Raw genomic sequence first — 26,075 nt, forward strand, 5'->3', positions numbered from 1 at the left:
AAACAGTTATCTCACAGATTTGCATCTAGATGAAATGAAATTGTATCTATAAAAAGCCTGGCACGTAGTGGCATTTAAATCTGAGTGCTTTTCTCCTTCCTCTGACTCAGACTAGAAGCTGAGAAATTGCACCAGGTAGAGGTTTCCATTTTTTTCTACATTAAAACACTAACAAAAACCCAGAGGTAAATGACTGGCTGGTTAGAGACAGAGGAAAGACGAGAGCACGGATCTCCTGACACCAGGAGATGACATGGTAGATGCTCCTACAAGCACAGAGGCATTTCATTATCTCCAGGTTTCCACGTGTTGTGACGGGACAGTAAGAGGTGGAGCGGAGAGTCGGTGGTTCCCAGAGCCCCAAAGCACAGGCTGTGTTAGGCGTCTTGAAGGTCAGCCTCCCTCTCTGCAATGAGCTGTCCACCTCTGTGACCCAAGAACCTTCGGGCTTTACTTATCTCTTCCACACCTCCTGTCCCCCTCAGCATCACTGTAGTTAGTCAATGACGAGCGGAAGCCTCTGATCTTCACTTCTGGAGGAGCTACTTATGAATGTGTAGCATAATGTGTATTATCAGAACACGTGCATAAAACCAAGTGTGTTCAAATTGTGTATGTATCTTAGTGAGTTAAAATTTGATGGGATGGGGGCATTTGAGCAATATGGAGGGGGTCCTCAGATGCTCGGTTTGTGATAGAGATGAAGGTGAGAAGTCCACTTCTCCATGTTGTAGCACTAATCCACACAGAGCAGGTGAGGTGGGAGCTTCAGCAGCCAAACATATCTTAGGAGCTCTTAAATTCTTAAGGAATTCTGAGGGTAGGAGCTAATGAAATAATTAGCACCGCACTTCTGAAGGGCAGCCACAGACACACTGCACCTAGAAGCCAGCTGGGTATCTGCACGAGCTAAGTTGACAAAGGGGGTTCTTTAAACACTTCTTAGTAATCAGCTAAATTACAACTTACCCTCTAAAGTGGAGTTCCAAATGAATGCTGGTTAAGTGTTGTGGGGACTTCCCTGGTGGCACAGTGGTTAAGAACCCGCCTGCCAATGCCAAGAACAAGGGTTCGAACCCTGGTCTGGGAAGATCCCACATGCCGCGGAGCAACTAAGCCTGTGCACCACAACTACTGAGCCTGCGCTCTAGAGCCCGTGAGCCACAACTACTGCGCCCACGTGCCACAACTACTGAAGCCCCCGCACCTAGAGCCCGTGCTCCACAACAAAAGAAGCCGCTGCAGTGAGAAGCCCGCACACCGCAACAAAGAGTAGCCCCCGCTCATGGCAGCTAGAGAAACCCTGCGCACAGCAACGAAGACCCAGTGCAACCCAAAGTAAATAAATAAAAAATAAATAAGTTATTTAAAAAAATAGTATTTTAAAAAAATGTTGTGATTTCCGGTTTGCTCTGTATAGAAGCCTAGAGTTAAATTTTTAGCTGTGCCCATTATTAAACCAAAAGACTGTCTTTTTTATTAAAAAGTGAGTGAAGATTTGTGGGGTATTTCTGCTCTCTACAATTCTTTAATCCTAAAGGAAATTTAACTCCTGGGCTGGGCTGCCACAGACTTTTATCTGGTAGAATACGTAAGGGATTAATTTACCATCACAGGGCTTCAGCTACACCTGTTATCTAAACAAGTACCCACTATATAAGTACATTAACAAGACAAAGAGCAACTGAGCATTTTGCCTCTTACATTACATCTTCTCAGAGTTCCTTGGTCCAGGATCGTTGGAGCCCAGATTATTCCTGAAACAGCTAGTGGCAGGTCTTTTGTGATGAATGTTCCTTCTGTTGTAGACAAAATTTGCTATAAACAAGAGGTCAGCTTCTTAATGTACTTCAAGAGCCAGGGCCATAGGCACAATAGGATCAGGAAATATTTATCATCATTAATAGTACTACTGTATATATACATATATTCCCATATCCCCTCCCTCTTGAGCCTCCCAGAAACTAACACAACATCATAAAGCAATTATACTCCAATAAAGATAAAAAAAATAGTACTACTGCTTACTGAGCACTCCTGTGTGCAAGGCACTTTTGTAATTATTATGCATGTAGTAGCTCATGGCATCCTCTTAACACATTGGAGTAAGTGCCACTATCGTTCTTATTTTGCAAGTAAGGAAATTAAGGCTTATAAACAACTCCCCCAAACTACCAACATAAGTAGTTTGTTAACTATCTATTATTCCAAAACAAATTATCCCAAAGCTTAGAGGTGTAAAATAATAATAAACATGTATCATCTGACATAATTCCTAGGTCAGGAATTCACAAGTAGCTTAATGGGTACTTCTGGCTCAGGACCTCTTATGAGGTCACAGTCAAGATGTCAGTTGGGGCTACATCATCTGAAGGTCTGACTGAGGCTGGAGGATTTGTGTCCAAGATGGCGCAGTCATATGGATGGCAGGCTAGTGCTGGCTTTTGGAAGGAGGCCTCAGTTTTTCACTGTGGGGTCTTCTTCAGGGGTTACTTTAATGTTTTGCAACATTGCAGCTGATTTTCTCCAAAGTGAATAATCTAAGAGAGAGACAAGATGGGGAAGCCAGTGTCTTTATAATCTAGTCCCAGAAGTCACACACTGGCACTCCTATTATCTTCTGTTGGACACATAAACCTGTCATGTTTCAGTGGAGGGAACTCCTACACAAGGGCATGACTACAAGGAGGAGAGAATCACTGGGGGACATCTCAGAGACTGGCAGAATTCTGATTGGAGCCTGGGGTCTCCTCTCTGCAAAGCTGTACTGTTGACCACTCTATGATACTGCCTTCCTAAAAAAAATTGTCCCTGATGTGTTCAAGACATTTGGATATTCTTGAAAGGGTAAACAATGATAAAATAAGGAAACTCTGTATTGAGTGTTTACTATGTCCCAGGCATTGTATGAAGTTATCTGCCTCATTTCCTCATCAAACCTAATGATGAGTCTCAGGATAGAAGTTCAAGGATTTGCCCAGAACCTCAGAAGTGAAATAAAAATTGTCTTTATGAACATGAAGTCTATGTGAGATCAATGACCAAGTATGAATGGGGTCACTTATGTGAGGGGAAGAAAGAAGCCACTGTAGCATGAGTCTGTGATTGAGAGGACTGACAGCAGAAACCAGAGTTGAAGTTGAAAATTAGGCTGATGCAGGCAAAAGAATATCATCATTCAATTGGAACACCACTGAGCTAAACTGGAGGGTAAAAAACCTAAGAAATAGGTAATGTAAGAATTCTCAGGGCACCAGTTATACACTGCAGTTAGTCAAAGGTTATATTGATCTCAGAATCTAGTTCTGTTCAGCTGAATGGACTTACTTTATTCAGAGACATCATTTTGTGTTCTTAAAGACAGGGCAACAAGAGATAAAGAAAACTTGGTTTCTGAACATCTTTCTATACTAGATATATCCATGTGAGTAAGTAGGAAATTCCTTAAAGCCAAATTATTTCCCACCTTAAATGAGATTTTTCCCCATTATTATCCATTGGTTTAACTAATACACAACTTTACAAATCTAATCCATGAACTAGTCATAGAGTGTCAGTGGGCATTTGCTTAGAATTGTGCTAACTGGTAGGAGATATTTAGAAGTATTAAGGGATCATCCATGTCCTAGAGAAGCTTAGATTCTTTTGGAGAGAAAATACTTCTGTGGGCGACTCTACACAGTGACTGAGAGGTCAACTTTTTGAGTTATTTTATTTTTATTTTATTGGAGTATAGTTGATTTACAATGTTGTGTTCGTTTCACGTGTACAGCAAAGTGATTCAGTTATACATATACATATATTCGTTCTTTTTTAGATTCTTTTCTCATATAGACCATTAGAGAGTACTGGGTAGAGTTCCCTGTGCTATAGATTAGGTCCTTGTTGGTTATCTATCTTATATATAGTAGTGTGTGTGTTCATCCCAAGCTCCTGATTTATGCCTCCCCCCCCATTTCCCCTTTGATAACCGTAAGTTTGTTTTCAATATCTGTACATCTGTTTCTTTTGTAAATAAGTTCATTTCTATCTTTTTATAAAAATTATATTCCACATATGAGTGATATCATATGATATTTGTCTTTCCCTGACTTACTTCACTTAGTATGATAATCCCTAGGTCCATCCGTGTTGCTGCAAATGGCATTATTTTGTTCTTTTTCATGGCTGAGTAATATTCCATTGCATATATGTACCACATCTTCTTTATCCATTCCTCTGTCAAGGACATTCAGGTTGCTTCCATGTCTTAGCTATTGTAAATAGTGCTGCAATGAACATTGCATGTATGCTTTCAGATTATGGTTTTCTTCAGATATATGCCCAGGAGTGCGATTGCTGAATCACATGGTAGTTCTGTTTTTAGTTTTTTTAAGGAATGTCCATACTGTTCTCCATAGTGGCTGTACCAATTTACATTCCCACCAATAGTGTAAGAGGGTTCCTTTTTCTCCACACTGAGAGGTCAACTGCTGTTCATAGACAGTAAGCTTAGAGGGAAGGCAGAGGGATGTTACCTGTGAAGACAAAGATAGTAGGGGAAGAATGGGTGGAGGAGGAGAGATCTGAGTCCTGCTTTGATGATGGTCAGGTTTTGGTTGGTCTCTCCATGTATTTTTTTGGGTTTCTGCAAAAGCAAAGCCTGAGATAAAGACTTGGGTGCATGCAGGTAATGCCATGAAACAAGAGTAAGGTTGAGTATAGTAAGAGTGAGATGGGGAAGGAGGAACCAGTAAAGGGTGCTCTACCGCTGTTAAGGAGCTCAGCTCCTTGGGGACCTGGGAAAAGCATACAGAATGCTTCCTAGACTTTTCTATCTGAAGGACAGGCGTCTGCGGCATCAATCCATGGGCTGCCATCCCTCATTGTTTGAGGGTTAACCCCAGAGGCATTAATCTCCCTGATCTTCCTGACTGTGCCAGGATGAGAGCTGAGTAGACGTCTGTGGCTTCAAAGAAATCCCTAAGTCACAAAAATTAAGAAATGTCATAGCATGCCCTTGAGATGGCAGCGAGCCTGGAGCTGCCTATCGCAGCTGTGGCTGAAATCAGAGGTGGGTGGAGGAGATGTGGTGGAAGGCACAAAAATCGTCTGCTACAATCAGGAAAGTCAAAGCCATTTTCCCATGTACCCTCCTTTTGATTGTCATCAGCCAGACATGTGTCACATCGCTGCCCCTAGCTGGAAGGGAACGTGAGGGGTGGGCAGTCTTGGTGGAGTGGTCTGTGAGTAAGGGTAGAATGGGAATGGATATCGGGCAAGCAATCAGCACAGCCTGCCCAGTGTCAAGTCTAACAAAGTAGCCACTGTCTTCCCTTTCCCCATGTAGAGCTCCCCACTCCCCTAAATATCCATGAGTCATGCAACATGGGGACAGTTATGTTGGGATCTACCAGCTAACTTCCCACCAGCAACTTGTCAACATTTCACTTTGGTGATTCCTATACCCTCGTGCCCCATGCAGTGTGTGGAAGGGGTAGCCGCCATATAATCCGCCCTTTAAATAAATACTACCCACCCTCTTCCACAGATTTAGTTTCATGTGGTAATCCTTGAGAAGAACACAAGGAATGGGGTGGCCCATCATGTTGGCAAGCCACGGGCTAAGCTCTTGCCTTTCACTTTTGCTACTTGACCGCTTGACACGTGGCAATATTCCCAGGTCGAATTGCTCCAGGAAGATGAGAGTCTGTAAGAGTTTTCTTGGAACAAATGAAAACCAGAAGACAGACATGGCCTCCCTCCTGGCTTTCCGTTCTTTGCCTGGCTTTCCTCTGGGAAGGAATCCTCAAGACTCTCCCAACTTGATTTACTCCTTTCCAGAAACCTCCAACACAGGAAAAGGTTGTCAGTGGGAAATTCAGTCCTGTCTCTTACCATTTTCTCCTGTTCCTATCTCTGTGGGGAAACAATCGTGCTGAGGCTGTTACCAGCTGGTGGCCATGGAAACAGAATAATTGACATAAGAGTGTGAAAGTCATAAACTTAATGAAACTATAGTTTTTATTGCACTTCACCCTCATCTCTGATTAAATCAGATCTGCATAATGCGAAGATATTAAATTTCCATGATTCTCATTTTCTCTCCCCTGCCAATAGGAAGAAAGCTCTGTAGTGAGGGAACCCTGCCGGTGGGCTGGGAATATCATGGCTCTAGATTTTGCTGAAAAATGTTTTTTAATCATTGGTGCTGGCTGGCCCACAAAGCAAAGCCAACTTTTGAGAAGTGGTGGGATTCTGGCTCCAGGGAGACACAGCTGCTTTCCTCTGGCAGATGGAGACTTTGTGAAGGTTTGGAGGTACCAGACACCAGTGGGTCAGAGCATCAAGGCGACACATTGATTCAAGAACCAGGTCCAGAGCACTGCATCTGGGCCAGGACTGTGTGAGAGCCAGGGACTCGGAGAGGAATGAGATAGAGCGCTGCTTGCAACAAAAACCAACAAGAATGGGGACTGGGAATGGAATCCGTGCTGGCCAAACAGTAAACCACTGTGTGACTGCCTTTCACGCACCGTTCTAGGTTCTCCGGAGATTTGAAGATTAATGATATTGATGATGATCCTATCAGAGCTTTCACTCCCACAAGGGCAATATGAAAGGTAATTTGACAAAAGGACAAAGTGCTCTAAAAATTTTCAGGAAGGAGTGCTTACTTCTAATAGGGGTCTTCAAGAAAACATCACAGAGGTATTGCCTTTAGCCAGCGCTTATATGTTAGATGTCCTGCAAAGTGCTTTACTGGCTGGAGACTTCATCCTCTTGGATTTTTTTTTTTGCGGTACGCGGGCCTCTCACCGTTGTGGCCTCTCCCATTGCAGAGCACAGGCTCCGGACGCACAGGCTCAGCGGCCATGGCTCACGGGTCCAGCCGCTCCGCAGCATGTGGGATCTTCCCGGACCGGGACACGAACCCGTGTCCCCTGCATCGGCAGGCGGACTCTCAACTACTGCGCCACCAGGGAAGCCCCATCCTCTTGGATTTTAATTTATCCCAGAAGAAAACAGAAAAAAAAACCCAAAAAACAGAAATGAGAGTATAATAAGGCAGTGGTTCTCAACTGGACATGCTTTTGCCCCCCTCTCCTCCTCCCGGAGGTCATTTGACAATGTGTAGTGACAGTTTTGGTTGTCACCACACTGGGAGGTGCTACTGGCACCTAGTGGGTAGAGGCCAGGGATGCCGCTAAACATCTGACAATGCACAAAACAGTCCCCCATAACAAAGAATTATGTGGTCCAAAATGTCAAGAGCTATGAGGTTGGGAAACCTTGGAATAAGGGGAAATGCAGTGCTATTAACATGCTACTGATGCCCTCAGACCAGGAGAGAGCCAGCTGGACAGATTCCTACACTACGTCCTGCCCCTGCAGGACAGATGAGGGATGGTGGGGAAATGACAGGTGAGAAGGACCAACCCTCTGTGTCCAAGGTGTATCATCCATGAGGCTGGAGCAAGAGGGGAGCTGGACAGAGCCACACCTGGTTTTGCTTTCGAGTCTTGCTCATTTTCTTTCCTTGACTTTGCTTACGTGCCAAGGGCCCCTGGGACCCTCCTTGTGTCCACCCCTTTTCTCTCGTATTCCTCTTCCTCTCCTTGACAACTTTTTCCTATCCTCTGTTTTTCCATAGTTTAAGCAGCAGGTGGGTAAGAATGATGTGTTCAATGTCAGGGATAAAGAGGTGAGATGGGGGAACAGGTTCAATTTCAGGGCCCCATTCCTCTCATTTTAAGACTTTCTAGAAAAGAAGACCTGACATTCACTTGCTTAAGTGAAAAGAAAATGGCCACAAACAAACAAACAAACAAAACTGACTAGCTATGAAGTTGCTTTAAATTCTTGGGCTTGGATCCTTGATTTTAATTTTCAGTAAATATTCGAGGTAGTTGCCACCCGTTAATGGATGAAGAAACCATGCCTCAAATATATTAAGGAAACCTTCCAAAGTGACACAGCCAGGAAATGATCGTCTTGGCATTCTGTGATATAAATCAGCCAAAGATGACCTCTGTCTATTGGTCGCTAGGTTATTTCTTCACTGTAGGCTGAGTTCCATTTGCTCAAAAGCCCACTGGCACCAAACTCAAATTTTTACACATCCAATTTTTTTTTCTGTGTAAATGAAATTTAATAATAAATGAGATGTGCTCCCAGATAAAGGAATTAATAACAGGCAGAGAAAGCGGAGGTTCAGATGATATAGGCGGGAAGGGGATTGCGGCCAACCTGGCATACTTGGAGACATGACCTGTGTTGAGAGGGGAAGATGGGCTCTGGGCAAGAGTAAAGCGAAGGCGACAGAGAAATAAGAAAGAAGACAGTGAATTGGATATGAGATTACGGGGTTGGTCTCAGGAGAGGCGATTCCAAGTACTGTTGGGGGCAGTGTACAAGAAGGCTTCTGTGTGTGGAGAGAAAAATGTGGCCCAAGAAGAAGGACCCCAGAGCCAAGCAGAGAAAGACTGCAAGATGGGAAACAGCATCCCTGTGAAAACTGCCCCACTGCGAGCTGCATAGGAAAGCAGGGGGCGGGCTCAGAGTCCGCTCCGCCCCAGCATGCTAGGGAAGAACCAAGGCAGCCCAGTGGTAGTACTGACTGGGCACCAGACTCCAGTGGTGGCCATGCCATCCCCTAAAGACACTGACAACGTGTGCACCCTACAGGCAGCACAGCCAATTGTTTTAAACATAGCCCAAACAAGCAGATTTTTAGCCATTTAGAGCTTGCCTCTTTGCATACTCCAGGAAACCTCACCCCACGTCTATTGGCAATTGACAAGATAAGCCCCCAGCCATGAAGACCCCACGCTGCCCTGGCCGTTCAGAACTCTCTGGCCCAGAGACTCCCCACTTTGCTGCTAAGTGACAGCCTTTAGATACAAGCCCCCTCTTTGATTGCCCCCTACCCCGGAGTTCCTTGCCCTCCTCCCCTTCTGGATGGCAGCCCCTATCTCCTAAGCCTCTGAGCTCTCTCCCTAGGAAAAGTTTCCCCTTCCTGCAACTGCCCAGCACAGTTTGTTGTATGTTACTGCCCCTTGTGTGTTACCTCCCCTTGGTCTGCCCCAAATCCCTCAAACTCCCTATACATTCCAAGTCACCTTCAGGCTCTGAACCCAACGGTGTTTCCCTCTACCCCATAGCTTCCAACTTTTCAACAAATGTAATTATGCAAGAGGTATAGCTCTAAGCAGTATTCCCAGAGGAGGGCCTGGGGTTCATCTGAAACCTAATACATTTTGCTCAGTCCCCCCAAACCTGGGAAAAGCTAGTGTCACCTAGAGAGAGCAGAAAGTTCTTCTAGAGATGCTTAATAATAATCGCTATTACAATTTCCACATTCATCCTCTAAAGGGAACAGTTGATGATGATAATAATCATATTATTAATAACTTCCGTTTGTGGAGCATTCACTCTGTTCCAGGCGCTTACCGTCTCACCCATAGCTCTATGAGGTTAGTTGATGGAGCCAACATCTTCGACAGAACCATTCAGGGGCAAGCTCACGTTTTCCAGCTCTTGGGCTGTGGAGTTATTTGTGTAGCTGGTAGGGACCCCCTCTCCTCCCCAGTGTCCACGTGCATCTTGTCAATTTACCGCCTCGCTTAAAGTTCCGTAGAAACCTAACCCAGGAGACTCACCCACCCAAAAGCCTGTGTGCCACTCCTGACTCGGGGTTCTGTCCCGGTTCACCAGCTGCCCGGTCGCTGAGCTACTTCTGTTCTTTCTGGGACCATCCCAGCCATTCTCCAGCCAAAAGGGATCCCTACACTGAAGGGAAACAATGCCTTTTAGCTGGTAGAGACCCAGGCACGAAAGCACGCCTGTGGATCCTGCAGTTACTGGGTACCCTAAGGAGAGTGCGGGAGAGCTGTTATTTCCCAAACTTCAGCTCTAATATATCTGTTACATCTTCCTAAGAAACATGAAGGTGGCAAGTCCAGAGGCCAGGCATACAACTTCAGTGACATGAGAGAAAATGTAGGTCTCAACCTGGGGATCAATTTCAAAGTGGGAGGTGTGGGGGATATGGACAAACCCCAGGTACCATTCATCAAAAGTCTGATCTCAGCCTCAGAATTAGGGTCGATAACATGCAGGGAGACAGGGCATGTGGCAGTGGAGGTCCAGGATGCTGTGGGGTTGTCTAGTTGCAGGACACAAAGAGCCAGTGGTGGGCATCTAGGGCCAATTACAAGAAACTCAGACCCTCCAAGTGGGTAACAGCCAGTGACTCCATCACAGGGAGAGAGATGGCCTGGAGGGATAAGCAGATGTAACGTGGATGGGATTTAAAGAAATACTGATCAAGGAATTTCTCTGTTTGGTCTCTTTAAGGATAAGGTTGATTCCACAATCTATGGAGTGGAAGAAAGTACTTTCACAGCAGATCACAGGGTAGAGGAGACTCTGGTTAGAAATTTAGAGATCTCTAAAAACACGGGCCAAACAGAATTTTCCATCGTCTGCCTGTTAATCTCAAGACGCTGTCCCTGGCCTCCCTGCCAAAGGTTGATCGCTACATCTTCCTCCCTGTTTGACCATGGGAGATGTAAAGAGAAAACTCCTCTGTGTTCTGTCTGCTCGCAGAAGACTCTCAATACCTCTGGTTACCAAAGGTGTGTAGGTTTTTCCCACACTGGGCAGTTCTCCAATCCTCTGCCACCAATTTAACTCAATTCAGAAGCTGTCTATCTGGAGTTAGCACAGACCGCACAGGCTCAGTCCCAAAAGACTGCTCTTACTTCAGACGCCTTCGCAAGTCGAGGTTGTCACCAACTGGCTATAAATCAGAGGTTCCCACAACCCTCTCCTAAAGCACCATCCTTTGCTAGAATGGCTCACAGATCTCAGGAAAACACTTTGCCTACTAGATTACTGGTTTATTTCAAAGGATATAAGTCAGGAACAGTCAGATGGAAGAGATGCAGAGAGCAAGGTGTGCGGGAAGGGGCGCGGAGATTCCACGCTCTCTCTGGGCTCGCCGTCCTCCCCAAATCTCCACGCCTTCATCAACCTGGAAGCTCTTCAAACCCCTCGGCTCGGATTTTTTTTTTTTTTTTTTTTCCATTTTTTTTTAAGTTTATTTATTTATTTTTTTAATTAGTTTCTGCTTTATAACAAAGTGAATCAGTCATACATATACATCTGTTCCCACATCCCTTCCCTCATGCATCTCCCTCCCTCCCACCCTCCCCATCCCACCCCTCCAGGCGGTCACAAAGCACCGAGCTGATCTCCCTGTGCTCTGCGGCTGCTTCCCACTATCTATCTACCTTACGTTTGGTAGTGTATACACGTCCATGCCTCTCTTTCGCCTTGTCACAGCCCACCCTTCCCCCTCCCCATATCCTCAAGTCCATTCTCAAGTAGGTCTGCGTCTTCATTCCCGTTTTGCCCCTAGGTTCTTCATGACATTTTTTTTTTAAATTCCGTATATATGTGTTAGCATACGGTATTTGTCTTTCTCTTTCTGACTAACTTCACTCTGTATGACAGACTCTAGGTCTATCCACCTCATTACAAATAGCTCAGTTTCGTTTCTTTTTATGGCTGAGTAATATTCCATTGTATATATGTGCCACATCTTCTTTATCCATTCATCCGATGATGGACACTTAGGTTGTTTCCAGCTCCGGGCTATTGTGAATAGAGCTGCAATGAACATTTTGGTACATGTCTCTTTTTGAATTATGGTTTTCTCAGGGTATATGCCCAGTAGTGGGATTGCTGGGTCATATGGTAGTTCTATTTGTAGTTTTTTAAGGAACCTCCATACCGTTCTCCATAGTGGCTGTACCAATTCACATTCCCACCAGCAGTGCAAGAGTGTTCCCTTTTCTCCACACCCTCTCCAGCATTTATTGTTTCTAGATTTCTTTTTTTTTTTTTAATTAGTTTCTGCTTTATAACAAAGTGAATCAGTCATACATATACATCTGTTCCCACATCCCTTCCCTCATGCATCTCCCTCCCTCCCACCCTCCCCATCCCACCCCTCCAGGCGGTCACAAAGCACCGAGCTGATCTCCCTGTGCTCTGCGGCTGCTTCCCACTATCTATCTACCTTACGTTTGGTAGTGTATATATGTCCATGCCTCTCTTTCGCTTTGTCACAGCTTACCCTTCCCCCTCCCCATATCCTCAAGTCCATTCTCAAGTAGGTCTGTGTCTTTATTCTCGTTTTCGGCTCGGATTTTTTTATGGAGGCTTCATTGCACGGGGATGGTTGATTAAATCACTGGCTATTTGGTGACTGGAGTAAATCTCCAGCCCCTCTTCTCTCCCTGGAGGTCAAGATGGGGAAGGAACAGGAGGCTGAACGTTCCAACCCTCTGATCACGTGGTTGGTTCCCCTGGCAACCAGCCCCATCCCTAGGGGCTTCCCCAAAAAGTCACCTCATTAACATAAACTCTGGTTTGGCTGAAAGGGGGCTTGTTATAAATAACAAAAGACACTTTTATGGCTCTTATCCCGTAGGAAATTCCAAAGGTATTATTAGGAGCCCTGTGCCAGGAATTCTTTGGGTGAAGACTAAAATATATGTTTCTTATTATAAATCACAACATCACAGGAGGCTGAGTGTGGGAAGGGTCTTTCCAAGCTGCACCCAGTGTGCGCTCACCCATGTGTCAAATCCCCACATGCCCCACTCTTCCCTAACTCTGATGTCCTGCTCCTGTCTGGTCTGGAGCATACCTTGAGGTCTACCTGATTCCAGGTCCAGGCCCAGCTCACTCAGATCGATTTGACAGCTGCCCGTAAGGACAGCATTCTCAATGCCAGTGTCTTCATTTCTCCAAGTGCCATTCACGTGGCCCTGTTTTCCGACATGAGCCTCTAGTCTCAGGAATGATGGCCTCTGTAAAAGATGCCTCACAGCCTGTGATGGTAACTCATCGCAGTGACACAAGGAGACACTTTGCTCGTGAAATACAGCAGAGCCCTTTGGAGAGAAATGATCTTCCTGAAGCATATTCAAGAAAGCCAACTTGACAGACGTTGCAATTCGCCTGGCCTCAGACACATCCTGAACCTGTCTCTTTCTGTGTTCTTGGGTTTGTTCCACGTGCCGCGTCTCACCAAGTACCTTCTGGCCTCCTCCATGTACGGCGAGGGCTTCTCCCCGGGGAGCCCCAGCACACACTCTCAGAGCCCCAGAAGGACTCCAGTGCGCGTTCAAGGTCTCATGACGTCTCCTGTGCAGAACTGAGCACAAGGGCAGATTGTACGTGGGAGGAGATGTTCTCTTGGTGTCTGCTCTAAATGTTGTTTCTGAGTTCCTCGTTCCAACAGAGGGAAATGAATGGGGATTGCCTGAACTACACTTGAGCTGAAACAAATGAGATAACTGGGATTATGGGGACTCTGCAGAAAGAGTTTTCCTTTTTCTCTTTTTATCCCTAACTAAGATCTATGAGTAAGTTAGTGGACAGTTTGCTGGCAGACCTTTTCCCACCCTTCCCTCTACTCTGCTTCTACTGGTCGGCCCCCACTATGGCCCCAGCTTCTGAGCTCTGGAAACATCTTCTGTGGTCCCGCCCCTACAGTGGCGGTGACCTCCATTGTCACTAATCTTGACTTCCCATTCTTCTAACACCTGTGTAACCAATTCCCTGAATACAAGTCCTTCTGTTTTAAAGACCTCTAGTTCTTCCTCTTTTTTGGCTGGTCAAGTTCTTAAATAATAGCTAACACTTTTATGGCATTAGTGCATGCTTTACGTTATTAATTCATTTGATCCTCTTAACTTTCCTCATGAAGTGGGTACTGTCATTCTCCCCATTTTACAGATGTGGAGACTAAGGAATAGACAGGTTCTATGGTAAATTAGTGGTGGAGCTGGGGCTCAAGATGGGTTCTGAAATCCATGCTCTAAAAACACAACATGCAAAACACACACACACACACACATACACACACACACACTCACAAATTATCTTCAATCACAGGATTTTTGAGCAAGGGCACATTAGGGTAATGGTTCTCAAAGTGCAGCTCCCAGACCAGCAGCCTCACCATCGCCTAGGAACTTGTTAGAAATGCAGATCTTAGGCTCCACCTCTGACCTACTGAGCCAGAAATGGAGAGAGGGAGAAACACTCTGTGTTTTAACATGCCCTGCAGATGATTTGGATGCTCGTAAAGTTTGAGAACCAGTGCTTTACAGCATGGTTCCATCCTTGGATGCTGAGGTCTTGGAACAGTTCCTGGGCCACTGTGATTCTCTTCCTGGAAACCAAACAGCAGTTGATTTGCCTCCCTCTCACCTCCCCTGCTTCCATCACTTCTTGTTCTGCTTGGCATGGCTCCTTTAAGTGGCTACACATATCCTTTCATCCTGGACAAGATACTGTGGTAGGCAGGATCATGCGCCCTCAAAGATGTCCACATCCTCGCAGTGGTTAAGAATCCGCCTGCCAGTGCAGGTTCAAGCCCTGGTCTGGGAAGACCCCACATGCTGTGGAGCAGCTAAGCCCGTGCGCCACAACTACTGAGCTTGTGCTCTAGAGCCCGCGAGCCACAACTTCTGAAGCCAGTGCGCCTAGAGCCTGTGCTCCGCAACAAGAGAAGCCGCCGCAATGAAGAGTAGCCCCCACTTGCCACAACTAGAGAAAGCCCACGTGCAGCAATGAAGACCCAATGCAGCCAAAAATAAATAAATAAATAATTTTTTTAAAAAGAGAGAAATCTTAAAAAAAAAAAAAAAAGTTGTCCTTATCCTAGTTCTGGGGCCCTTTGAATATGTTATGTTCCAGGCCAGGGGGGCTTAAGATTGCTAATCAGATGACCTTAAAATAAAGAGATTATCCTGGATTATCAAGGTGGGTCCAGTGTAATTACAAGAGTCCTTAAAAGGAGAAGAGAGAGGCAGAAGAATCAGAACAAGAGAGATGGCTGATTTTGAAGATGGAGGAAAAGGACACAAGCCAAGGAATGCAAGCTGTGTCTAGAAGCTGGAAAAGGCATGAAAATGGATTGTCTCGTAAAGCTTCTAGAAGGAACTCAGTCCTGCTAACCCCTTGATTTTAGTCTATTGAAACCCATTTTGTACTTCTGACCTCCAGAACTATAAGGTAATAAATTGTGTTGATTTAAGCTCTGAGTTTGTGGTAAATTGTTATAGCAGCAGTGGAAAACTAATACACGCTCCATAAAAGACATTCTAGGGCGTATCTGACAGCTGTGGTCCTAACCACCCTTTTCAACTCATCTCTCACACCTCTTCCTTTCCCAGTCTTGTCCTAGCTTTTTGCACTTCCAAATCTGGGTCGATATTCCCCCCCTGTGCTTTGCCTAAATCCTGTCGCTGTGTCCTCTGGAACACCCACTCTAAGACCAGCTATCTCCCCTCTAACTTCAGTCTTCTTGTGAAACGTTCCTTACCTGATGCTGGACACCCTCTGAAAGCCCTGGTGTCTCTGAAGGCCACTCTAGCAGGCGTTGAGTTTTCTTTCACAGCCTGAGGCCTTCAGGGTCAGGAAGTAATTTCAGTGTCCTCCTAATTCGCCATTGCCACCTGCAGACCATTTGCTCCTCTCCCTCCTACAAAAACTCTTTCTTGTTTCACGTTCATGCTACACAGCTCTCTTACTCTCTCTCGCTTCTCATTCCTGCCATCTATTAGCCAGTCACTGCCCATCACCCACTGAAGATGTCAGGTCTTACAGTCTTCCTGTCCCCTCTACTCCTGCCAACATTCTTGATGAGAGGAACATCTCTGGCGATGACCCAAACAGCACCCTGGCCTCTCAGTCCCTTGATTCATCACCTCCAAAGATATCTTCTAACTCTACATCATCTGCTGTCTTCTGTGGTCACACCTAGTCCCTCTCACCCCCCGTAACCGTATCTCCCTCAAAACTCAAACTTTGAGTTCAACCCTTTAATCAACATTTCTGGGTCTTTTACTCTGGTTTCCCCCAATGCTACAATCCTTTGATTTCATGGGGACTTTCAAACCTTATCCTCACTTTTCTAATCGCCCAGCTACAAAACCATGGTTCATTAGTTTAATAATCACGTCTTTGCAAATATTCCCAGTCCCTTGACCTCTCCCCTCATCTCACTGTCTTGCTCACATGGTAAATTCCAGCCACGGTGGAACCCCACATTCCTGCCTTCTCCATGCCATCACGTGAGCATCTGAGCTTTGTATAGAAAATCACAGATCCGGGTTAACTTCTTTGCTTTAAAAATCACAGCTGTTATCCCCATGGCAGCCCTCCATTCTGCCTAATGCATGTGTTACCTTTCACTGCTATATTCTCTTCTCCACACCCTGAGATGACTATTTCAATAGTTTCCTTTTTGCTCATACCTTCCCCACCCTCTCCTCTCCACTCTTGGTTGGTGATCTCCCTTACTTACTGAGAAAATGTAAGTCATCAGGCAAAAATGCTCTCAACTTCCCATCAGCAAATCTGTTAAGTGTTCATTTTTACCCACCTTCTCCTTTTCCCCTCCTTTTGTAATGAAGAAAGCATTTCACCACTAGCCCAAATTGCATCCTTCCACTGCTGTCCTGAGTGCCAGTCCCTTTTGCTCACCCAAGGAATTTACTACTTCGGCTTTCCTTTCTCTTTCCCTTATCATAGGTCTTTCTGGAAGGAAATCTATGGCTGTAAATGCTTATATTAGACACAAAGAAAGGTCTAAAATCAGTTGTCGAAGTGTCCACTTTCAGAAATTATATAAAGGCTTGGAAAATAAACTGAAAATAAGTAGAAAGAAAGGAATAATTGAGATAAGAGCAGAAAACAATGAAATTGGAAAACAATCAACAAAGCCAAAAGTTAGTTCTTTTGATCAAAAGATTAGCAAAACTGATAAACCCCAAACAAGACTAATTAAGGAAAAAAGGGAATGAACACAATTGATCATACCAGAAACGAAAGTGGGATTACTGTTATAGATTGTATAATTATCAAAAGGATTAAAAGGGGATGCTGTGAATAGCTTTATGTCAACAAAATTGACAGTGTAGATGAAATGGCCAGTTCCTTGAAAAACTCAAATTATCAAAATGGACACAAAACAGCCTTCTGATCTACCAAAAAAACCTAATCTGGTTATGAAAAACCTCAACGTGGAGAAAACTTCAATCCCAAGTGGTTTCACTACAGAATTTCGTCAAATATTTGAGGAAGAAATAAGACCAAGTTTACACAACCTATTTCAGAAAAGAGTGATGAACTAATATTAGAGGCAACAAAGAAGCAAAAGAAGTCAGACACAAAAAAAGTGTGGTTTTTATTATTTTATTTAGATGAAGTTCTAGAATAATTTAAACGAATTTATTGTGAAAAACTTCAAAACAGTGGTTTCCTCTGCTGGGGTAAGATTAACTAGAAGGGGATGCTAGGGGAATTTCTGGAATCATAGGAATGGCTTACATGGATGTCAAAATCATACATTATGCATTTCAACATACGTAAATTGAACGAATAAATGCTCAAGAAGAGCGGAGAATAGGTGGAGACAGGGATGAAACAGACTGGCAGAAGTCGGTTGTTGAAGTTGGGTGGTGGGTAAATGGGGGTTTGTTACCTTATTCTGTTTGTGTTGTGTATGTTTCAGATTTTCCATAATAGTTTAAAATGGAGTAATCATGAAGTTTGATTTTGTAAAGTGAGATATTATATTTGTATATCACACCATTTCAAATCTGCATACTTCAGATTTGCACAAAATAGAATACATTTTTAATTTCCTTCCAGTCTTCTTTGGAGAATTGTCCTGACCAGTACTGAATGTAAAACTTTGCACCCATCTTTCCTCCTCACCTCATACTGTAAGCATCTTTGCAGTGTTAGTCTTTTGTGATCATCACTTTTAACGGCTAACCCTCTGACTTCTTAATGCTGAAACTCAAATTTTATCTCATTATTTTACTTACATTGAATGTTAGTGCTACTCAGAATAATATAGCTTGAGTACATCCCTCAGGAATACACATTTAATTATTTATGTTCTGTATGCCCACCTTATAAAGAAAGATTGAAGGTAGCCTGAAATACAAGATAGAATACATTCAAAACAGAATACAAAAAGAAAGAGAAACAAAGTCAAAGATGGAGTTGAATCAAGGATATTTAAGGAAGGACAAATCAGACACCCTCCTTTGCTAAAGTAACTCTCAACAAAACATCCCCAGAACATCTAACTTTGAGCAATGGTGTTTAGCGTGTGTATTGGTTGGGGTGGGGTTATAAAAGACCAACAAAGTCTCTTAGAAGAAATAGTTATTTTGAACCATTAAAAAGTTAGGGAATATCTACACAATTGATAACTTTAGAATAGTTGAATAACTTGAGCTGTTGTTCAGAATAGCTTTTCATCTTAGAATGGCTGAGAGAGAGGCAAGAGACAGGAAGGGGTTCAGACTCCAGCTCTGCGGCTTTACAGCCGATTATCTTGAGAAAATGACTTCATCTGTCTGATTCCTCAGATCTTTGTAAAACTGAGGGCAAAAAACTGCCACCTTCTAGTATTGTTGTGAAGACTTATCACGGATTCAACAAATATTTATTCAGACACAGTCGGTGGTGGGTAGCGTTCCTGTCCCATAAGAAGGGATGGCAATTAAGTTTCTGTCCTTCTGAAGCTTACCTTCTGGTGGGGTTGGAGACTTAGGACAAGGAAATGAGTGACGTCATTTCAGACAGTGACACTTCTGTTCAGGAAAAGAAAGCAAGTGATGGGGCTACAGTAAGAGGGATGTGTGCCCTTTCTATGTTGATCAGGGAATTCCTCTTGAAAAAGAGCCTATTCTTTTTTTTTTTTTTTTTTTTTTTTTTTTTTTTTTTTGGCTGCGCTGGGTCTTCATTTCTCTGTGAGGGCTTTCTCTAGTTGCGGCAAGCGGGGGCCACTCTTCATCGCAGTGCGCGGGCCTCTCACTATCGCGGCCTCTCCTGTTGCGGAGCACAGGCTCCAGACGCGCAGGCTCAGTAGTTGTGGCTCACAGGCCTAGTTGCTCCGCGGCATGTGGGATCCTCCCAGACCAGGGCTCGAACCTGTGTCCCATGCATTGGCAGGCAGATTCTCAACTACTGCGCCACCAGGTAAGCCCCCTGGCAGGAGTTCTTTAGACCCAACCAAGTTGTCAATTACTTGCTGCGCAGTCTTAATTTGGATGTTTGGTGGTCATCTGGGTGGATCTTTTCAAGTCCAAAGAGATAGAGCAATAGGAGAATGAGAAAGACTGAGGGGGAAAAGCCTTGGCCTCAGTGCGCTTCTTCACGGCCAGAGAACTGGTCTCTGCCAGATCCTGCAGGCAACGTCAGCTGCCACTTAACGGGCTACTTGAATCTACATGGTTCAGGATAAGTCCCAGCCACCCTTCAGAGGGGAGCCATAGCCCAGTAGGCGGATTGAGATTATGGCCTTTGAGGCCCCGCATTGGGTGCCAGAAAAGATGTTGCAGGAAAGAGAGTGGGATGTGAGAGGATGGTCACATCCCAAGTCATGTCTGAGTCCCTGGGATGGCCGCCAAGTGTGGGTTCTTGGCTTTGTGCAGGCAAGAATTCAAGAGCAAGACATAGTAAAGTGAAAGAAGGTTTATTCAGGGAGATACACACTCCATAGACAGAGTGTGGGCCATCTTGGAAGGCAAGAGGCCAAGAGCCTATTCTTAAAGGGATCTGAAAGATGAAAAGAAAGGTAACAGGGAAGAACCATCTAAGCAAATGAAACATTAGCAGTGAGCCTCGTGTTCTGAGACACAGGGAGAACCCGGTGAGGCTGGATGGAGGGGGTTTCCACGGAAAGAGATGGGGCTGCAGAAGGAGACAGGGCCAGAGCTCCTGGCACCAGGGGAAATGGCCTGGACTTTGTTTCAGGCGTAAAGGGAGGCCATCGGAGGATTTCAGCAGTGGAGTTACGTGATCCGATTGATGTTTTTAAACCACTGTGTGGAGGATGGGTTGTAGAGGCCCGAGAGTGGAGGCAGGGAGGCCAGCGAGGAGGCTGTTACATAGGAGATGCTCAGCCCAGTGCCTGGCACATAACAAGCACTCACGAAATGTTAGTTAATATTAATTGGAGTCTGTAGCCCTTCGTTTTTGAAAAAAGACATGAGCTAGAAGGGCCAATTATCTGACTAGAACATCCTCTACCTGCAAAAATCAGGTCTTCCCATTCTCTGTCACAGAGATACGTCCCTGTAGCTCACCAAGCCTGGAGGCTCGGGGACGTGGCAGCTTGGTGAGGCTGCACGGTATTCCCCAGAACTCCTTTTCCCGGGTGTTTCTGAGGATGGGCTCACAGAGCCCACACAGGGCGGAGGAGGAATGGCAGCCACATGGAGGCTCCCACCTGCTGTCCCTGCTCTGCCCTCTCGCCTCATCCGCGGGAGGCCACAGCCACAGCTGCTCCTCCCTCCCTGGCCCCTCCGGCAGCGTCTCCAGCTCCTGGGCCAAGGGTGGGTGCTCAGCCCCCTGATCTGGGTCCGGCTTCTGCAGACGCCCACCCCTCCCAGCTCAGAGGCCACAAGAACTGCTCTGGGTTTCTCTTCATCCTTGTGGGCCCAGCTCATGCTTGTATTTGACCAGATTCATACCATGCCTCTGGTGTGGGTATATCTATAGAGACAGGCAGACAGACAGACCACAGAGAGAGTTATGGAGTTATACAGAGAGAAAGCTATCTATCTTCTATATTCTGTCTGTCTATCTACCTATCATCTGTCTATACTAGTGTATTAGTGGTGGTGCTTCTCCAAACGATCCCTCATTGATCCACCAAGAGTGGTATCAGATCAAAGAGAAAAAATAATTTTTTAAAGACCCCCAAAATCCCCGAATTATACCTGAAAGTCTCCAGGTGTCCTTCAGAGGACCCTGTACAACCAGCAGAGCTCCAGGCATGTAACAGGCCTGTAATAAATATTCCCGAAAGCGGGAGGCCGTGGGAGAGGCGGGGTTCAGCTCTAATGCCCTTGGCAGGTTACAGTTCAGGTAGGGCTGAACTGTGGGATCTGACACCATCTCCAGGTAGACAGTGTCAGAACTGGGCTGAATTGCAGAACACAGAACAGGCGTTGGAGAACTGCTTGTTTAGGAACCCCACCTCCCAGCACACACACTGGCACACACACCGAATCTTAAGTGGCCTTGAGGGTTGCCTCAGGCACTGTTACCAGGAATCTGATAAGTCACTTAAAACTTGCCTGATCCACAGTCTATTGGAAGGCTGCTGAGACCAAGGAAGAAAGATGTGGTCTTAATGGTTTGGGTAGTTATGCAAAATGTGGATTATCAGGCATTAGAAGGGAACCAAGGGTGTGACATAGGCCAAGCAACATCTCTGCTTAACTCTACTAACCAAAGTGTGTTTTGAAGACAGACTTCTCTATGGCAGCTTCCTCAATATAAGATGTGCAGGTGGTTTCATTGTGCAAAGACAGGCAGCATGAAAAACAAATCAAAAAAATAAGGAGAGAGGGGGCTTCCCTGGTGGCACAGCAGTTGAGAATCCACCTGCCAATGCAGGGGACACGGGTTTGAGCCCTGGCCTGGGAAGATCCCACATGCCGTGGAGCAACTGGGCCCGTGAGCCACAGCTACTGAGCCTGCGCGTCTGGAGCCTGTGCTCCGCAACAAGAGAGGCCACGACAGTGAGAGGCCCGCGCACCGCGATGAAGAGTGGCCCCCGCTCGCTGCAACTAGAGAAAGCCCTCGCACAGAAACAAAGACTCAACACAGCCAAGAATAAATAAATAAATAAATTTTAAAAAAATAATAAAAAAATAAGGAGACAGGATTGTGTGGGATACTTACAGATACTTTCGAGTTTCTATAAAGTTTTATTTTTAAAGCACCCAAAGTAAATGGCAAAACGTTAACATTTGTCAAATATCAGCAGTGAGTACATGGATGTATGTTATATTATTTTCTGCACTCTTCTCTGGGTTTGAAATATTCTATAATAAATGATTTTTTTTAAATCAAAAATTTAAAATGTATGTGCCCCATGGAGTTAGTCTCGGCAGTTGAAATCGGCAGGATCAGATAATGACCACAGATGGAAATGACCTCCTCCCTCCTACTCAGTTTTAAATATTTATTATGTCAGCTGTCAGAAAAATGAACTGTGGAACTTTTTTTGCAAAGAGTTGGTATAAATTGGCAAGCCTTATCTTTGTCAGCCTTGGGGGTTTACTTGGTTTGTATGATGTATTTTTTTCTTGTTTGGGTCTGTTCTGACTTAATTCTTTAAAAGTGGGATATAACTTATCTTTACATGTACATTCCCCTGCCAATGCACATTTGTTATGGCTGGATCTGTGATTTCATTTCATACATTTAAACATTATGGATTCCAGTTATTCCATGGAAGAACTGATTATTTGTTGGGAACTGATTGTTACATTAAGTAGCATGTCTGATGATACCTTCCCTGGTATCACTATGGAGTGATTTCTTCCCAATATGATAAATGTGTGCCTTTGTACAGCAGATATCTTAACAAATGCATAGGTCAAATATAGAATTTGAAATAGCCTTATTATTGACAAAAGAAAACAAACAACGAACAGCCTTGAGGAAGGACTGAGTCAAGCTTTTAGATCTGGTGAGGTCAGATTCTGTACTGCAGTTACTTGAGGCATGGGTCTAGAAGTAAGGTTAAGGGGGCTTTGTAAACTAGGAGTAGTTTTGGCTGCAAGTAACAGGATGCCTGGTTTACAGAGGCTGATGCCTAAAAACACTTGGTTATCTCACAGAGCACAGAGTCTGCAGGTGGGAAGCCCAGGACTGGCTTAGCTGCTCAACCATCCTGACAAGGCCCAGGCTCTTTCCATCTTTCTGTTCTGCCAACCCCAGTATGTGGCTTGTTGTTCTTATGGTTGAGAGATGGTTGATGCAGCTACAAGCAGCAAGACTGCTTTAAAGGAAGGAGGCAGAGGCTGGGAGAAATGGAGAAAGCCAGGGTGGGAGAAAAACAAACAAAACCTTTCCTCCAATGGTTCACTTCTTTTATCAACAAAGGAATAACTTTTACAAAACCTTCCAAGCAGACTTGATCCATGATTTGCCTGGGCTTGGTATATTACAACCCTAAGAAAATCAGGGCTGTTTTAGCAAAAACTAACTGTAGAGGAAGAGCTATTAAATTGATAATAAAGCTTAATGCCTTAAATTTTGTATATCCCAGGTCAATTTTGGACTGGGGGATGGTAATAGCGCTCTAGAGTTGTTTTGAAACCTATGGTGAATAAAGCAAACGGCTTTTTTTTCTTTTCCCCTAACAAAGCTATTTAAGGAACTCACAAAATAATAAACTTCAATTTTTGCAGACTTATTAACCTTTACTGGTTTTTTAAAACAGCAAATGAAGAGGCAAGGATTCCTCAGGTTAGAGTGACAAACTCACCCCAATTCACCCAGGACTTCGTCAGTGTTAGCACTGCCAGTCCATCATCCTGATAAACCCACTGGTCCTAAGCAAAAAGAATCTGAAGAAGTGATGAAAGGTATTTGATAAAGAAACGGAACCTTGAGAAGGTTTTGCAAAACCCGGAGGTTCTAGACATTGCATAATGCAATGAAAGCATATGAATGGGGGGCTTAAGCAATCATGGGGAGGCTCACAGTCAGAGAGTTAATATTTAAGCAAGAACTAAAGGATGACTTGAAGTTATAAAAGCAAAGGCCAGGAGTGGGCAGTGGGAGGCCACCTTACAACATGCCTTCGAAAATTCACCATTTGATATGTGCTCAACAGAAATGGGTAAAAGACAGAGCCCCGTGATATGTTTCTGGAGACATTTTGACATTGCTCCTTGACCAGCAGTGCATTTAGTTGAGTTTATCAGCCCCCGAAATATAATCAAATCTATGCTACATCTTTTCCTGAGATAACAGATATTTGATCTTTTAGTTCCTTGATTTTCCAGACCAGGGATTCTACTCAAAGGAAAAGGAGGTTTGTTTTGCCTAATTCTAAAGGGATCCTATTCTGATTCTCAATTATATTCCATTTCTTTAACCGCAGCTCACAAATAATTGTAATGTAAGGAATGAATTTCATGTAAATAATCCATTATGGGATTTTGTTGGGGGAGCAGATGTCTATTTTAAAGATTTCAGTTTCTCCCATTTCCAAAAAAAAAAAACAGGTCAGTGTTTACACATTCTCGGCATTCTGTCACCTACCTCATCTGTCATAATTTTTCAGAGAAAGTATTGATTCCTCAGTAACATCTGCACATGCCTTTGATTTCGAGGCTGCAGTTTCTAAGGTGCGTGTGTCCCTTGGATTCATTGAGTCTGATGAGGAGTCCTCTAGGTAGCTTTCTTCCTATTGGGGGCTTTAGCCATCTCATACTCATGGTTCGTCTAGCCTTCCTGATTTGAAGATAATTTCCCTAATGGATAAGAGAAAAGAACAAAATAGAGGTTGAATAGCCTTTTCCTCTGTCATCAGTTGATGTAATAGCACCCGTCCCCAAGTGGTCTGATTAAATGTAATTAAAGTAAACTCTGGATTCATTTGAATGACTTTCATATCTTGGGCTATATGTTTTCATTTTTCAGCTCTTTTTAAATATAGGCTTAGATTTGCCCCAGAAACTGAGGACAGAGAAAAATGAAAATGTGTTAGTAAGGGAATAGAAGAAATAACTCATACATTTTAAGGAAATTGATTCTTTGTGGACGGATATTTATTGTGTATATATATAATCAAGCCAAACAAATGGGTTCAAGATGGGGAAATCAGTCAATCAGCAGAATGCTCCTCCCCCCACCCACCACCCCCCTGACATTCTGCATATTGGCAGGTTCAGGGACTGCTTGGCACACAGGACAAACTGTGCTTTTATCAGTTGGGTGTAGATTTACTACCTTGATTAGCCAATTCTCCTGAGAGACCTCAGGGGCAATAATAGATCAAGTAGCCAAAAAAGTTATCACTGGAGAAGGCACTTCAAGTTTTTCCTGCTTCCATATACTTCTCGCCAATGCCTTGAGTCTTTCTCAATTAACTTAATTCAACTAACGATGTAGAACATTACATGTTAATGAAGCCCTGTATTTGGTGTTATGAGTGAACAGTGTTGAAGATTACAGAACTCCTACCTTGAGATTCTTACATTCCTGGGCAAACTAGGACAGATTTGTGCACAGACAGCTTGAGATGTGGTAGAATGTGGGCAGATCCGTAAGGCAAGGATCTAGTGAAAGAAGCAATCAGTTAGCTTAGGGGATCAGGGAGGCTTTATGGGCAAGTATGAATTGAATAGACCTTGCCCTGGGTCACTTGGTAGAATTCTGACAGTGGAGGCAGTGCCCAGAAAGTCATTCCCAATAGGAGACCCAGTGTGACCCAAGGCGTAGAGGTAGGAAACTGCAGAGTGCGTCTGGGGACTCAGAGAAGTCTAGTGCATCGAGCAGGGTTTGCAGAGATTGCGGGTATGTGATCTCACTGTCGTCATCAGTGTCTTCCCACAAGTGTGGCTGCAGGTCAGCCACAGCAGCATCGCCTGAAGTTAGTTAGAAATGCAGAGTCTCAGGCCCTGCCCCAGACTTACTGAGTCAGAATCTGCATTTAAAAAGATCCCAGGTGGGGGGCTTCCCTGGTGGCACAGTGGCTGAGAGTCCGCCTGCTGATGCAGAGGACACGGGTTCGTGCCCCGGTCCAGGAGGATCCCATATGCCGCGGAGTGGCTAGGCCCGTGAGCCATGGCTGCTGAGCCTGCGCATCCGGAGCCCGTGCTCCGCAACAGGAGAGGCCACAGCAGTGAGAGGCCCGCGTACCGCAAAAAAAAAAAAAAAAAAATCCCAGGTGATTTGCATGCGCACTGCAGTTTGAACAAGGTGATCTTTAGAGAGCATCTGTGTTGTCTTTAATTTGCTGTCCTTCGCCTCATGTGGAAGCCATACTGTCTATTTCCTTCTACCGGTAGCCACTTCTAATTTTTGAGAATCACTTAAAACCTGGATTTCCTGACGTTTCAACTTGAATAATGCAACCGTTACTACTGGCTCCTTGTCAGAGAGGAATTTAGCCCCTTTTCTTTCTTTCGATCTCCTCCTGCCCACTGCCTCCTTCTTTTCTCACTCTTTTGTGCCTC

General features: G+C 44.6%; 1 protein-coding gene across 1 annotated transcript in view; it reads left to right on the plus strand.

Annotated features, from left to right (window-relative positions):
• ADPRM (ADP-ribose/CDP-alcohol diphosphatase, manganese dependent) overlaps positions 1-26,075 on the plus strand; it is a 323,254-nt gene that overhangs the window by 281,731 nt on the left and 15,448 nt on the right. The gene's annotated exons all lie outside the window — the stretch shown is intronic.

This window comes from Mesoplodon bidens (genome assembly GCF_964165515.1).
Source record: "Mesoplodon bidens genome assembly, chromosome: 19".
NCBI lineage: Eukaryota > Metazoa > Chordata > Mammalia > Artiodactyla > Ziphiidae > Mesoplodon > Mesoplodon bidens.